Genomic DNA, 15433 nt, shown 5'->3' with positions numbered 1-15433 from the left:
AATTGATCAAAATGAGATTTTACTTCTATCAATTTTTTTAGAAGATTTAATTTATTTATTCATGAGAGACACACAGAGAGAGGCAGAGACACAGGCAGAGGGAGAAGCTGGCTCCATGCAGGGAGCCCGATACAGGACTCAATCCCAGGACCCTGGGATCACACCCTGAGCCAAAGGCAGATGTTCAACCACTGAGCCACCCAGGTGTCCCTCTATTGATGATTATAAGATTTTTCTAAGTAAATCATGGCTGGATGAAAAGCATGCACTTCTTTGTAAGGGATGGTGTTCTATAGCAGGATTTATATTTAAATGCTAGGGATAATATTTTTGTTAGGGTTCTTACAAAATCAGTCATCAAAAAATGGTTTCCCCTCCTCTATCCAGCACAAAGCCAGCACTCTGAATCTGTGAAAGGTAAACTTGCTTCTCTCTAAATGCATTCACCTGCTGGCTTTCAGATGGACCTCCTCCATCCAGGCAGAGAGCGGCACTCTGTAGGGGAAGCCAGAGGCTAGTCCCATCAACAAAACAGCACTTGCAGAGCAGGGGGTGCCTTTCTAGGACAGCAGCAGAGAGCACAGACCAGAAATAAAGATGGGGACAAATCCAGGATGATAGAGTAAGTGCCAACGCAGGGTGGGAACAAAGAAGAAGGGAGTGGGGTCCATGTGGCAGCTTGGGGAAGGAGAAAGGGAAGAGCCAAGAGAAAAGCAGACACATGGGTAAAAGCATGTGAGAAGCCAAGCTGGCCAAGCAGCAAGCCACTGTCCACACCCCAGTCAGAGCACAGTGAAAGATGGAGGAGCAAGGTGTGGGGTGTGGAATAGACACTCAGCTCCCTGTTTCCAGTTCCATTTCCAGTTCCGATTGCCACAGAGATACCGTCATATCCACTTTCATCCACATAGCAGGTACCATAAACCTCCTGGACAGAAGAGAAGAAGACCGATCACTCCAAAAGTAGCATTTAACTGAGCAGCTACTATGGGCCACACCCTCTGCTGGGCACCATGCACACATTATTTTATTGAATCCTCATAACTAGCATATGGGAGACAGATTGTTTCCCCTTCTGTTATGGATGGGGGGAAAGGGTCTGAAGGAGATGAAATACTTTTCTTCGTGGCCCAACATACAATGATGTTTGAATGTCTACAAAGTCCTTGTCCTTAACGAGAATAAAACCCAAGAATCACACAGTGCTCTCAAAGTCTGAAAGCAGCCTAACAAATTTTATCTCGTTTGTCTTATAAACACTTACCTAGTGAAACAAGCAGGTTATTTATTAATACCTTAGTGGGAAAAAAATGAATAAACTGAGTTAAAAATTAACTCAAAGCCACAGTCACACAACCTGGAAAAAGTGCCAGAACTGTGGGCACAGCCAGATCTCCCAATTCCCTGACCGACGAGTTTCCAAGCCCCTTCCAGGTTACAGGGAAGAGCTGGGACCTATTTGTAAATGGAAGTGAGAGTGACTTTCCAAGGAGCAGAGGGTCAACGGTGAATGGGTGAAAACATACATTTTCCCTTTAATATTGTATTAGGTCAGGTAACCTTGATCAATGGAATAGATAAACTCCCACATCCCAGCAGAGAAGCAAATAGAAGAGTCTTTCTCAATTATAAAAAATAATTTATATATAAATTTTATATTTATTTAATATAAATAAAGAAGATGTGGTGTATATACAGTATGGAGGCAATGGTTTTGGCATCGACCAACTCTCAGCCGGGAGAAAAAGGATCCTCTGGCTAAGTGCTCCTCAGACAACTTCAGTTTCCAAGGCACCCTCTGCCCACCCTGGAAATGCCAGGCCCCCCACCCCTGAACTTCTGGGCCTCAGACTTTCCTGCTCAATCTTCAGGGACCTCCAGGTATCTCCCGATCCTTCCTCCTCTTCTCCCATGTAAGCCGGTCGCGACCGCAACAAGTTCAAAGTCGCCAGCGGGCAGGTGACTGCAGGGGGATTCCTTATGCTCGCTCCTCCCAGCCTCCTTAGAAACCAGTGCCTTGGGTGCCTGGGTGGCTCCATTGGTGAAGCCTCTGCCTTTGGCTCAGGTCATGATCTCGGGGTCCTGGGGTCGAGCCCCATGTTGGGCTCCTTGCTCAGCAGGAGGTCTTCTTCTCCCTCTGCTCCTCCCCCTGCTTGTGCTGTCTTTCTCTCTCTCAAATAAATAAATAAAATCTTAAAAAAAGAAAGAAACCAGTGCCTTCCAAGATGGCCTCCCCAAGCCACTTCACATTCCATTCCCAAGGCCATGTTCAATGACAAGGAAAGCTCCAGAGCTCCCTTGTACACCTGGCAACTATGATAACCTGGGCACTCTTTACCCACCTGCTAGGCTGGAGCCAGCACAAGGGGATACACGTCCCTACCTCTTCCTCTACATTCTAGATGGTACCCTTGCCCCACCACTCAACCAACTTCCCCTCTCCCCCATTCCTCCAGACACAGTGTGTTTCTTTCTAGACACCACATCTCAGAGCTGATCAAGCCATCCCAAAAGAGAAAGGGCAGCGCAAATACATTCCAGTTAATGTCCAAAGCCAGTCAAATCCACAAAATGTGGCCAAGTCCTCAATAGCTCCTCCTACCCCAGAAGTTCCCTGGGGTTCCCTGTCCAGGGATGACCTCATCAGAGCAGAGCCCTGGGACTGATGGAAGGGGGTTCCTTCTTGGCTGCAGCTCAGCATGCTGTACCTTGGCTTTTTTGGTAACAAGCTGAGCCCATTCACTTGTCTCTGGAACCGGTCTGTAAGCTCCTCCAGGGCTCACCTTTGCCACAGTGCCCAGAGGATGATCAGAACTGCAGCTGAAAGCGAAGGATCACTGCAATCAGCCTCCTGCCCAGTCCCTGCTTCCCCTTGTCTTGCACCCGCAGCCTTGGGAAGCCAGCTAGAGAACCCGGATGGAGCCCAGTAGGGCCCTATGTGCAAAGAGGCACTCACCTTCTAGTTAATTAACTAATTCATCTGATCAGTCTGCAAACATATGCTGATGCTCCTCTCTGCCAGTTCCCTGGCTGGGCGATGGGCACAGGATGACTCACGGTCTCTCCTCCCAGACCTCATCCCCGGGGGGATTTTCCTACCAGGAGTTCTTTCCAGCACAATCTCTTTGGGAAAAGAGTCTGTAGGCCCCCTTCACACGGTGCATTGGGCACCAGTCAGAGGTGGAAACTGTAGTGGATTTTCTCCCCCAGGGGTATGGGTGAAAAAGATGGGGAAACAACCCCCTGCAAAGCCAAATGGATTCAGACTCTGTCAATTCACATTTCTTCATGAATCATGGGCTCTCCTCGCCCCTTGGCATGGATTTCAGGAGAGCAATTCTGCTCTCTGCTTGGGGGTTGCTAGGAGGGAAGGGGAGCATGGTGGTACTCAGACGAAGGGAGAGAAAACCTGTATGTCCTGCCCAGAAAAATGTCTCCATGGCCTTGTGGCAGTTCAGGTTCTTCAGGTTGCAGGGAACTGGGTCAAGGGTCAATACACACACACACACACACACACACACACACACACACACACTGCTGATGTGCCTGGAGCCTCTCCCACCCACCCATCACCCACAGAAATCTCTCTTCCACACAATAGTGAGGTTCACACTGGGAGCTGTGCCCCATTTTCTGGATCAGGCCGTGGTTTCGCCTCTCTTCTCCTGGGTGTCCAGGAGGGTATAAGTGTCCCTCAAAGGTCAGCTATTCTGAGCCTCCTGCCAGAGCATCTGCTCCTGAGGCCAGTCATGCTGGGCAATCAGGAGAAGGGGGTGGAGTGGGGCAGATTCCAAGGCCTCTGATGAGGGGCCTCAAAAGAGAAGACAGCATGTCCCCCTCCACTGGTTTCCCTCCCAAAGTCAAAGATCCTTATCCTCAGCATCAGTTCAGGAGCAGGGTCTTCTTCCTCGTCCTCGCACACCCCCTGCTTTTTGCATCCCTTCCAGCTGTTTTTCCAGCCTGTGCAGCTGCTGTCTGTTCACCCAACTGCTCCTGCAGGACTGGACATGTTTCTCTCTTTGCATTTTCTCCCCTCGTGGCAGCAGGCCAAGCAACAGAAGTCCCCGAGAGTCACCAGCCCGTCCAGCCAGGGTCACTGCCCGGGGCCTGTCCTCCTCCACTACCTGAGGGACAAGCTCTGTCAGGTCAGATTCTGTTTCCTCTTCCAGAGTCCCACTGAGACCCCCTTGCCAGGGGGTCTTGTGTTATCTTCCCCACTGGAGAACAAATTCTGCTCTGTCCTGCAAGCTCAGACGCTTGGGTGAGGAAGGGGGTCTGCAGGAGGTGAAAACGCAGTCTCTGCTTCCCATTCAAGTGTCTCCTCCTTTAGGGTTTTCCACTGGCTTCTCCAATGTCCCACAGGTCCAGCTTGTTGACCTTGTTGATCTCCTCAGCTACCCACCCGCCTGCCCGCCCTACACCTGCTGGGATTCTTTCTTTGAAGGATCCAGCCAAGAATATCTTTCCTCTTCTACTAATGGAAATCATGAGGTCTCTGGATCCCTGCCTTATCTATAACCTAAGGAATTCTTAGCCAGAAGCAAATTTTACATACACACACACACACACACACACACACAACCAAGGAACATTTGGCAATGCCTGGAGACATTCTTGGATGTCACACGGGGGTGGAGGGATGCTACTGGCATCTGGTGGGTGGAGGCCAGGCATGCCGCTAAGCATCCCACAGTGTGCAGGACAGCCCCTCAGCAAAGATGAGCTGTCCTAAGATGTCATTCATGGCCATTTTGAGAATTCTGGCCCTAAGGGTTTGACACCAAGGGATCTGCAAGTGTCTCTGCAGCCTAGCAGTCTATGAAACCCTATCAACTTCTTCCCACTCCCAGAGATTTACCCTTCCTGATTCCAAGTTCTGAGTCCCAAGTGTTTGCAGGGAATATCCAATCTTGTGTGTGATTTCAAGTAGACCAATAATAGGAATGCCTAACGAAAACATTTTATTGACCTTTAATAAAATCATTTGTAAATGATTTTACAAATCATTTGTAAATACTGTGGCATATTGTGTGTATTTTGTATGTGTAGAGCACCTGTCTGTTTAATTTTTTTTTTTTTGGTCTCTCCAATTTTATTATAGGACGTGTTAGGGACCTTTTTTTCCCCAAACATTTATTTGTTGAATATTAGGTGAAGAATTCCTGAGAGACTTCAAAAAAAGTTTTTACCAAACCTCCATAATGCAGTTTTCTCTCAATGGAGAAACATGTGATTTTCCTTAGTGTTATATAGTTTAAGTGGAGGAAATACTGACCTCTTTAAAGGTAAGGAATTTTATATCAGCAAATGTATTTAAGGAACGAAAAATGAATCCTATCTTTCTGTTAAGGCTTTTATGAGATCTCCCGATAGAGAAGTGTTCTCCTTGCCCCCGACAATGCTGCAGCAGGTTATCTACAGACTTGAGAGCAATGAAATTGCCTTTCTCTACACATTTGCCTCTCCAGTCAAAATTCTTGAATTCAGATTAACCTCTAGTGAGAAGTCAAATCATTGACATCTACTGTATCTTAAAAGTTGGAAGTCAGGAGCCAACTCCTCGACCAAATGCAGGGCCTGAGGAACTCTAAGGGAAGCAGCAGGGGGAAAAAACTGCCTGTGGTGGTGGTGGCCTGGTCCAGGAGCCCAGGAAGGTGACTGAGTCGGGACACCAGGCAGCAAGAAGTGTGGGTATTCATGGGGGTGGGGGGAGAGAGAAGGAAATAAGCCAGAAGGGAAAGATAATAGTGGAAACCAGAAAGGCAGGTAAGGGGATAGAGAAAGGGAGGTGGGGCCACTCAGGGATGAGGGGCCAGGGGGCACAGAAGACAGACTCACACAAAAAAAGTCTGCATCCTTGACTCTGCAAAGTGAAATTTTAAATAAGAAAACTATGAATATCTTCCTTGAAGTTTCTTGATCCTTGAGTGGGGGATGGATGGAAAAGCCGGGAAGTTAAAGAGATGGGGAGTGGGGCCGAGGGCCTGAGCGCATTATTGGGGGTCAGGACCCTGGCCCCCAGCAGCAGGGGTGCTCAGGGCTGGGGTTGGGGGGCAGCCTACATTCTGCCCACCGCACTCCACTCCCATTAACTGCAGGTATCCTTGGTACTCTCTCAGCTCCCAAGAACTTCTCAATATGGTGCTCCAACACCACCATCCTGCCCACCCCCAGCATACACCTGACTCTCAGCTCCTTTGGCCCTTTTGTTTTTCCCAGACCTTTTCTCCAAGATATTCCATTTCTGCATCTCTGGGCACCAGCCACCATGGGGCTCTCTTTCCCTCTTGGAATGCCAGAAGATGGGGTGCCATAAAACCCTTTGTCCTCTGGTTTCTGCTTCTTCTTGGCTCATCACCTTCCGAGGATTCTTCTTTGGGCCACAGACCTCAACTCAAGATAAATACCCCAAAGAGGTTCCTACTACCAACCCCAGCCACTTCAGTCAACCCTACAGCTTCCTTCATCTTGGGCGCTCAGTCTTCCCCACATCCTCCCTCCTCTCTGCCCCTTTGCTTCCAGCCAGCCAACAACCACCTCTCTAAGAGCTCATCTTGGATGACATTTTCCCCATTCCACACTCCTTAGTCCCAGATTTTCCTCCTTCCCTCCTTTGCCTACATTAAAAAGTTGATTATGAAAATACAGTTTTAAAATACTTAACCAGCATGAATTGGGGAAGAGTCATATCAAACAGTAGGCCCCTCCTGGGACTTTTTGGCATGTCGCTGGTCACTGTGCATGGGCCGGTGACCACTGAGGAGCTGGTCTGTGCTCATTATGCCTTAACTTAGATTCATGGAAAAACTCATGCATCAGTGTTCCAGGTGCATAGTAAGTAACTCTTAGGAGCTATGCAATGTGCTCCTGCACGACCATTAACTAATCGGAGACCTGAAAAAGCCCTGCAGATAGCGTCCTCACTATCCCACTTGCAGTCCATACTTCCTGCCCCACCCTCTTGGGGGCTCAGCCACTTCCCAGTACCCTCCCTGGGACAGATGTTCCAACTAAACTCTTACTGATCCATGGTCATAGGAGAGCAACACCACCACGTCTTCCAGAGGCTCCTCGCTACAAGGAGTATAGGTAGCTGGTCCCCTCCAGCTACCACATTTTAGGGATCTACTGTGCCACTCCTGCTGAGGCCTGGGCTACTCCCAGTCAATGTCTAAGTGCAGTGGAAGTACTACCGCCAGGGTATTCCTGCCCAACACGAGACTCCTCTAATGGGAAATCATAGCTATGCCACTCTCCAGCAGGCTTCTTCCTTCCGTCTTTCTCTTCACAGATGTCAAGTCAGGCTGCAGTCTGAAGGCTGCCCACTACACCTGTTCCCTCTCTCCTTCATCCTCCATAGGACTTTACCTTAATAAATATCTTGCATGTCTAATTCTGTCTTGTTATCTGCTTCTTAGAGGATCCAAACTAACACAGTGATTACCAAGAGTGGCCCAGGAAAGCAGACAAGAAGAACCCTAGTCTTGAGGCTGGATGACTCCCTCCCAGGTTGGCAAGGAGGATCCCACCTCCAGTGAAATGTGAACATGTTCCGTGGCACAAAGTAGCTGCCTAACTGGTAGATTTCACAGGTGGTAACCTGAGAAAATATCTCAGTGAGGGGCAGGGGGGCACTTTCTTGATGCTATGGTGGCTTTGAGAAGCCTGCAGAATAAGATGGTCCATGCTAAGCAATAAGGATATGCCTGATACTGCTTTGGCAAACAATAGAGGAAGGGCGAGAAAATGCTCAGGGCAGTGGATCTGATATACAAAGCTAAAAGACCCACTGGAGAATTAAGTTCCATTGGTAGGCACCGTGAACCCACCATTCATCAAGGTCACCAGGAGTAAGTTGATGAGAGGGGTACCAACGACACCCAGCAATCCAGTGGTGGCTCTCCTCTGCAGCCTAGAGCTGACTATAGGGGAGGCACTCACAAAGTTGGTCTCATAAAAGGTGAATTATGTGAAGGAGGCCCAAAATAGTAGAGTCCAGGTGGCAGTACCTCACTACCAGAAGCCAAGAGGCCATAGTTACTGCAAATCAGAGAAGCAGTCATGGGGCCTGGACCCATAGGGAATTGTAGAGTTGGTCCATAAGGCATAGTGTCCTGAGAAGTAAAATAGATCATCAGCCAACAAGGGAACTGCTAAACATCTCTTATCAAAAGAAGGCAAAAATGAGATGGTAGGAGGCTGTCAGAGATCACCCAAATAAAACAGTCATGATCCTTCTTCCAGTTCCTAGACCTGAGCCCAATGATTGAAGAGTTGGTCAGGTGCCCTAGAGAAAGGACCTTTCGACACCACAGCAAGTACATATTGTGATGATTCCTTCTGTCTTTCCCCAATGACCTCTGGGCAATATTCTCGTGACTCTTCACTGGGTAAAGGGGAATGCACATACCTTTCAAGAATTGGTAGACACTGATACTTGGATACCTAAAGTGTCATCAGGACTTCATTGTTATAGTAGGAGCCCACAGGGACCACAGGAGCGATATAGTTCTGGCTAAAATTCACTGGATCAGTGGACACATGTGGTGGTCATTTCCCCAGTCCCAGAGCACATAGTTGGGATTGATATACTTGTCAGTTCGAGTTAGCCTGTATTAGTCTCCTATTGTGGCTACAATAAATTGCCACAAAATAGCTTAAAATTATATACATTTATTAATTTATAGTTCTGGAGGTCAGATGTCCAGAAAAAGGTCTCGGTGGACTAAAATCGAGGCAGCAGCAAGGCTGTGTTCCTTCTGAAGGCTCTAGAAAAGAATTTGTTTCCTTGCCTTTTTTAGCGTTCAGAGACCACCCACATTCCTTGGCTTAAGACTCCTTCCTCCAGCTTCAAAGCCAGTGACTGCATCCCTCCAGCCTCCCCTTCTGTCACCAATCCTCCTTCACTAACCCTCCTGCATCCTTACTTCCCCCATAAAGACCCTTGTGATGATATTGGATCCACCCAGAAATTCTAGGATAATCTCCTTTTCTCAAGGTCCTTAACATAGTCACACCTGCAAAGTCCCTTTTTGCCATATAAGGTCATGTAGTCACAATTCTGGAGATGAAGATGTGAACATCTTCAAGAAGCCACCTTTCTGCCTATTACTCCCAACACTGAGTCCTTAGCCTCTGGGCAAATGCTGTCACAGTGAAGAGGACCAAGCCTGGTAATCCATCAGGAACAATGTGGTATCCAGTGAAAATTCCAGAGGCTAGTGGCATCTTTAAGGATCTTGGGGAAACACATTAGAGACCTTATTGTATCTCAGTTTAATTTATCACTATGGAGCCTCTAAAAACCAGATGGATCCTAGGGAATAACTAGAGACTCCCACAACCTCAATTAAGTAGTAACCTCAGTTGCATCTGCCCTGCAGATTGTGGCATTACTGCTGGGACAAATTAATAAAGCTTCAGGTACAAGGTATGCTGTCACTGATTTGGCAAATTAGTTATTTTCTATTCCAACCAGAAGAGAAGATGTGAAACAGTTTGCATTCCTAAGAATCAGACAACAGTATTAATTTACAGTTTGCCTCAGGGCTATGTTAACTCTCCTGCTCTCTATCATAATGTAGTCTGAAGAGATCTGAGGCACCTGGACATCCCACATAACACCACATTGATCCATTGCATTAATGACACTGTGCTAATCAGTCAGGATGAACAGAGCCGGTGAGTACTCTGGAGGCCCTGATAAGATACTTGTAATCCAAAGGTGGGAAATAAATACCACAAAGATTTAGGTACCTGTTCTTTTGATAAATTTTTAGGAGTCAAGATGTCAGGGCAATACTGGGATTTTACCTCCAAAGTAAAAGATTGCTATGCCTTGAATTTTCTACCCTAAAGAAGGAAGATAGTCCTTTTGGGGTTCCACATCTAGGAGTACTGCTGTGGTCCACATACTGGTTGACACAGAAGGCTGGAAGATTCAATGGAACCCAGGGCAGAAAAGAGTTTTGTACAGTCTTGCCCCTTGGGCCAGACAATCTGGCAGACCATGTGACATTGAAAGTGTGTGGTAGCAGAAGATGTGGTATGGAGTTCATTGCAGAGGCCCATGGGAAAAATCATAAGCAGATCCCTGGGGTACTGGATTGAGGCCTCATCATCTACAGCAGAGACTTACATGACTTTCAAGAAATAACTCATGATGTATAAGTAGGGCCTGGTAGAGACAGAATGCTTGATTTTGGAGCATCAAGTGAACGTGTGTCCACAGATGTCTATTATGAGCTGGATTCTCCACATCATAAAGTAAGATGGGCTCAGTAATCCATTAGTAATTGAAAACAAGTTATCCAAGACTGGGTCTAAAAGGACCAAAAGGCACAAGAAAGGTGCATGAATGGGCCCAGATGCCCAAGCCATCCACCACAATTTTCTCAGCTTATATGGGACCAACTGAGGAGGAGAAAAGATCTAAGCTTGGTTTACTGCTGGGTCAGCTTGGGATGTGGGTATAGGCTAAAAATAGGCAGCAGCTGCATTATAACCACATTCAGGGTGGTCCTGAAAGACAAGTTAGAGGGAAAAAAATCTTCCCAGTGGAAGAGTTGCATACCTGGCACTCTAGTTCATGTGAAAGAGAAGTGGCCAAGAGGAAAACATCTAAATTCCTGAGCAAAGGCCAGTGGTCTGTCTAGCTGGTACAGGGCCCAAAAGGAAGAGACTAGAAGGTTGAACACAAGGAAGTCTGTGGAGGAGGCACATAAATGAATGTGGGAATGGGCACACTATGTGGGGATTTTTTTCACCTGTTAGCACCCACCAGAGAGCATTCACCATAGAAGAGATGGTGGACAACCAGCTAGACAAAATGCCTTGGCCAGTTGGCTTTACCCAGACTTTGTCAGTGGCCACCCCAGAACTGGCACCATGAGCACAGGAATGGAACAGTGGAGGCCATGCATGGGCCCAACAGCCTGGACCCCTACTGAGCACAGCAAGTCTAGTCATGGCAATGTCTCAATGTTCAACCTGCATCAACAGAGGCCAATGCTAAGCATAAGAAATGGCACTATTCCTTGAGAACAACCAGCATGGAGTGGCAAGTTGACTATTTTGAACCCCTCCACCCTCAAAGGGATGGCTATTCATCCTGTCTCTAGGCTTCAGGTCCCATTTCCTGCCATAAACCAAACCTTACTCAGCTCAGGCGGATCTATTCAACTACCTGCCTGATGACCTCAGCCTTAATGGCAAATTACCGGCCCATCCAGTCTCAGCTCTTAAAGTAGGTCTGTTGCCATTTGTCCAATATTTATCCCCCACCCTCCTTCATCCTTTATCTTTTGTTCAAGATGACACTATGCAGAGCTAAAAACGTTTGTTTTCCCAACCACATGACCAGTTCGGGCCAGTGAGAGGCAGTCCACAAATGAAAAGGCAGACACTCCCCAGGAAAGTGCCTCTTTATGGTCACCTTTGCCCTTTCACTGGGCCTCCCCGCTTCTCTTCATGCAAGGACTACAGAAAAGAGGGCACCAAGCAAGCAACATGGTGGAAAGAGCAGTAGTCCCTGGTTATGTCTCTGAGCCAGCAGACCAGCCCTAATCTGTTCAGACCATGTGATGTGATGTCCTACTCTGGGGCTGTCTATATGTAAATCCACTCAAACTCTGAGAAGCCACTATGGGAAGTCATACAAGCTGAATTATGTTCCCTGAAAAAGATGTATGTTGTGATCCTAACTTCTAGTATCTCATAATGTGACCTTATTTGGAGATAGGGGTCTTAACAGAGGTAATCAAGTGGGTGGGCCCCAGGCCAATATGACTGGTGTCCTTACAGAAGGGGGACATTTAGCACAGAGACACACAGAGAGGGAAGGCAATGGGAAGAGACATGGGACAAGACAGCCATCTACACACTGAGTTCAGAGGCCTGAGATGGGTTTTCCCTCCCAGCTCTCAGAAGAAACCAGCCCTGCAAGTACCTTGATATCTGACTTCTCACCTCCAGAACCATGAGACAGTAAATTTCCATTGTGTAAGCCACTCAGTGTGTGGTGCTTTGTCAATCCTAGCAAAAGAATACAAGAGGGTTTTCTGTTATTAAAAATGGACGAATTGCCTATGATGCAGCCAGGCAGCCTCCAGGTCTGCTCCTCCCCAACCCTTCTTCCACATGTGACCTCAGCAATCATCTACTGTAACCCAACATTTGGAAAAATCTCCCCGCTCCGGGTGACTGATGGGTCAGTGAGCTATAGGGATAGCCACTAAATTGTACTTCAATTTACAGAAGCCAGTAAGAACTACCAGGGAGATTCTCAGAGGTCTTAGCAAGTGGCACACGGACTGCCCATGGCCACAAAGTTCTGAGATTTCATAAACACCATACAGGGATGTGTTTTTGCATTCCTCTTGTCCTGTGCATCAAACCCTGCAGACTTTCCTATTTTGAGAAGTTCCTAAGTATGACCAATTGTCTTTGGAGGTGGGTTTGGATCATATTCTAACCATTAGGGAAGGATTAATTGGATTGCCCTGGAAGGGACTTCATTCTGGTTTCCAAATTTAATATATGGCCGAGTTCCATCAAGAACCTGCAAGGCCTGGCTCACTCACTCTCTTACAGCGTGTTGCTTGGCAGCTCCAACCTCACTAAGCAGAGGGTAAGATACTTAGGCAGTAAATTCAAAATCCCACCCCTTCCACCACTTCCTTGGTCCCAAACTTCTCATAAATTTTTTAGTGAAATTTAAGGTGGTTTTTCTCCCTAAGTGGGAAATATAGATTGGAGGTTTTCATTCATTTTGATCTCATCTTTGGAGTGGAATTGCTGGAATCTGACTGGCACGTGCTCCTAAAATGTATATTAATGAAGACTGAGCTCTTGAAATTAAACTTTTATGACAATAACACACTGATGTACATGCTCATACAAGAGAAGATCTAAAATACTGCTACTAATAATAAATGGATCTTAAAAGCTTCCTGGTAACAACTGTTGGTCTTTGATATTTAATTAACATGAAGCCAGAGCCAGTGTAAGGCTGTTGAGCAAATCCTAACAGTAATAAAATAGTAATGCACTTATTTATTCCTAGATGTCATTTAGATACAGTTAGCAATTCTTTTTTGTTTTCAGATATCACATTCAGTGAGTCTGGGGGTCAAATATGCTCCCATTAGATGCGCAGAACTGCTTACTGTGCTCTCGTGTATCAACCTGCTTACGCGTTACATTGTGAGCAGTTCTTACCCTAAAGCACTTGGAAAAGAGTCTAAATCAAGCTCTTCCATCATGCAGCATTTAGGGTATTTATTCCATGTATTTTATCCTTGTCTCAACATGCTATATTTCAGTGTTCACCCCGATAACACATGCTTTCCAGTTTTTGCCCTTCCTCATAATTATTATTTGTTAATTATGTGCATCTCATACATTTCCGTGGTTAATCTTCCTTCCTATCTTTGGATTCTCTTCTAAAGTGTTAAATTGCTTCTTCTCTGTCTTCTGAAGCCCTGCTTCAGAAAACTTTCAAGCCAATTTGTAGGATCTACACTTCTACACTTCCTAATAGCCTTTAGCCTTTGATTATGTAAATATATGCTAAGAAACAAGACTTTTATTTAAAAAATAAACACTGGTTCTCTATAGTAAGTTTAAAGTAAGTGACAAGTGTTTGAAACGTTGTAGAATTTCTAAACTTAATTTGAAAAAGATGGAATAAATGAACGCTCAGAAATGTACACATTCCTATAAACAGAATATATGAACATACCTGTCTCCTATTAGTATCAGTATGTGTAAAACTCAACAATGGAGGTTTTCAGATAATCTAACTGTATATTCATTGGTTAGAACAATTATGTAAAAACCATACTCAGAAGAAAGCTGGGAAACATTTTTAAGCTACACACACACACACACACACACACACACACAAAACTTTGAATGAAATAAGCAAGCACATGGGGCTTTTCCATGACATTCACCTCTTTATATGGCTGTCTGGGCTTTGCTTCCAAATGCATAGTTTACCGAAGGATAGAAATGCACTTTGTAATGTGGATAATCATGATAAACCTAAAGCAAGTTGTTTCAGGTCGTACACAATTGTACCATGTCCCCTTGCTAAGGAGCACATCCTTCCTCATTTGAAGTCATCCGCAGCAGAGTTAGCCCTTCCCCGGGGCTCTTGAGCTCTCAGGTGAGCCTGTGAGTAGAGGTAGGGAAGGTTTGATTTCTCAGCACGGTCAGAATATTACTAGGCACATGCACAAAAGCTTCCTTTTCCCCGAAACAGGCTTTTTTCCCTATCTGCTCTCCCCTGGTGGGAAGGAATTCTGTGGTAAACAAAAATATATGTAAAAGAGGGACATGACTTAAAATAGCTCAGTCCATTGAGTCAGAAAGTGAAATAGTGGTCACCAGAAGCAGGGGAGGGAAGTAATAGGGAGTTTTCATCTGAGCAGATGAGAAAGTTCTGGAGATGGATGATGTGATGGTTGCCCAGCAGGTGACTGTGCTTCATGCCACTGAACTGGGCACTTAAAAATTATTAAAATGGTAAGTTTGGGGCAATGTGTATTTTACCACATTTTTTGTTTTTGTTGTTGTTAAACATATAAAAAGAGGAACATGTTACTAAAATAACACCTAGACATGATGCCGTTAGGATCTGTCAATGTTAGAAAGATTTGGTTGTCTTGTGGATGCTCTTCTCTGTAGACAGGCTTACATGCTCTCCTACAGCACAGTACAAATGTGCCTCCCACGAGGAGGAGGTGTTAGAACTGCTAGGACTTGAAGCTTCTGCACAACGAAGGAAATAACCAACAAAACCAAAAGGCAACCTATGGGAAGGGAGAAGATATTTGCAAAGACATATCTGAGAAAGGGTTAGTATTCAAAATATATAAAGAACTTATAAAACTTAAGATCTGAAAAGCAAATAATCCAATTATTAAATGGGCAGAAGACACAAACAAACATTTCTCCAAAGAAGACACACGGATGGCCAACAGACACATGAAAAGGTGCTCAACATCACTCATCATCAGGGAGTGGCAAATTAAAACCACAATGAGATCCCACCTCACACCTGTCAGAATGACTGGAGTCAACAACACAAGAAACAGCAGGTGTTGGTGAGGATGTGGAGAAAGGAGAACCCTCTTTCATTGTTGGTGGGAATGTAAACTAGTGCAGCCACTCTGGAAAACCGTGTGGAGGGTCCTCAAAATGTTATAAACAGAGCTACCTTATAAACCCATAATCGCACTACCAGGTATTTACCCAAAAATACAAAAACATTTATTCAAAAGGGTACATGCACCCCAATATTTATGGCAGCATTGCATTGCCTACAATAGCCTAACTATGTAAATAGCCCAAATGTCCATGGACTGATGAGTAGATGAAGAAGATGTGGTATATATGATGGGATATTACTCAGTCATGAAAAGAAAGA

This window comes from Canis aureus, chromosome 2 (assembly GCF_053574225.1).
Source record: "Canis aureus isolate CA01 chromosome 2, VMU_Caureus_v.1.0, whole genome shotgun sequence".
NCBI lineage: Eukaryota > Metazoa > Chordata > Mammalia > Carnivora > Canidae > Canis > Canis aureus.
This window is presented reverse-complemented; position numbering follows the sequence as displayed.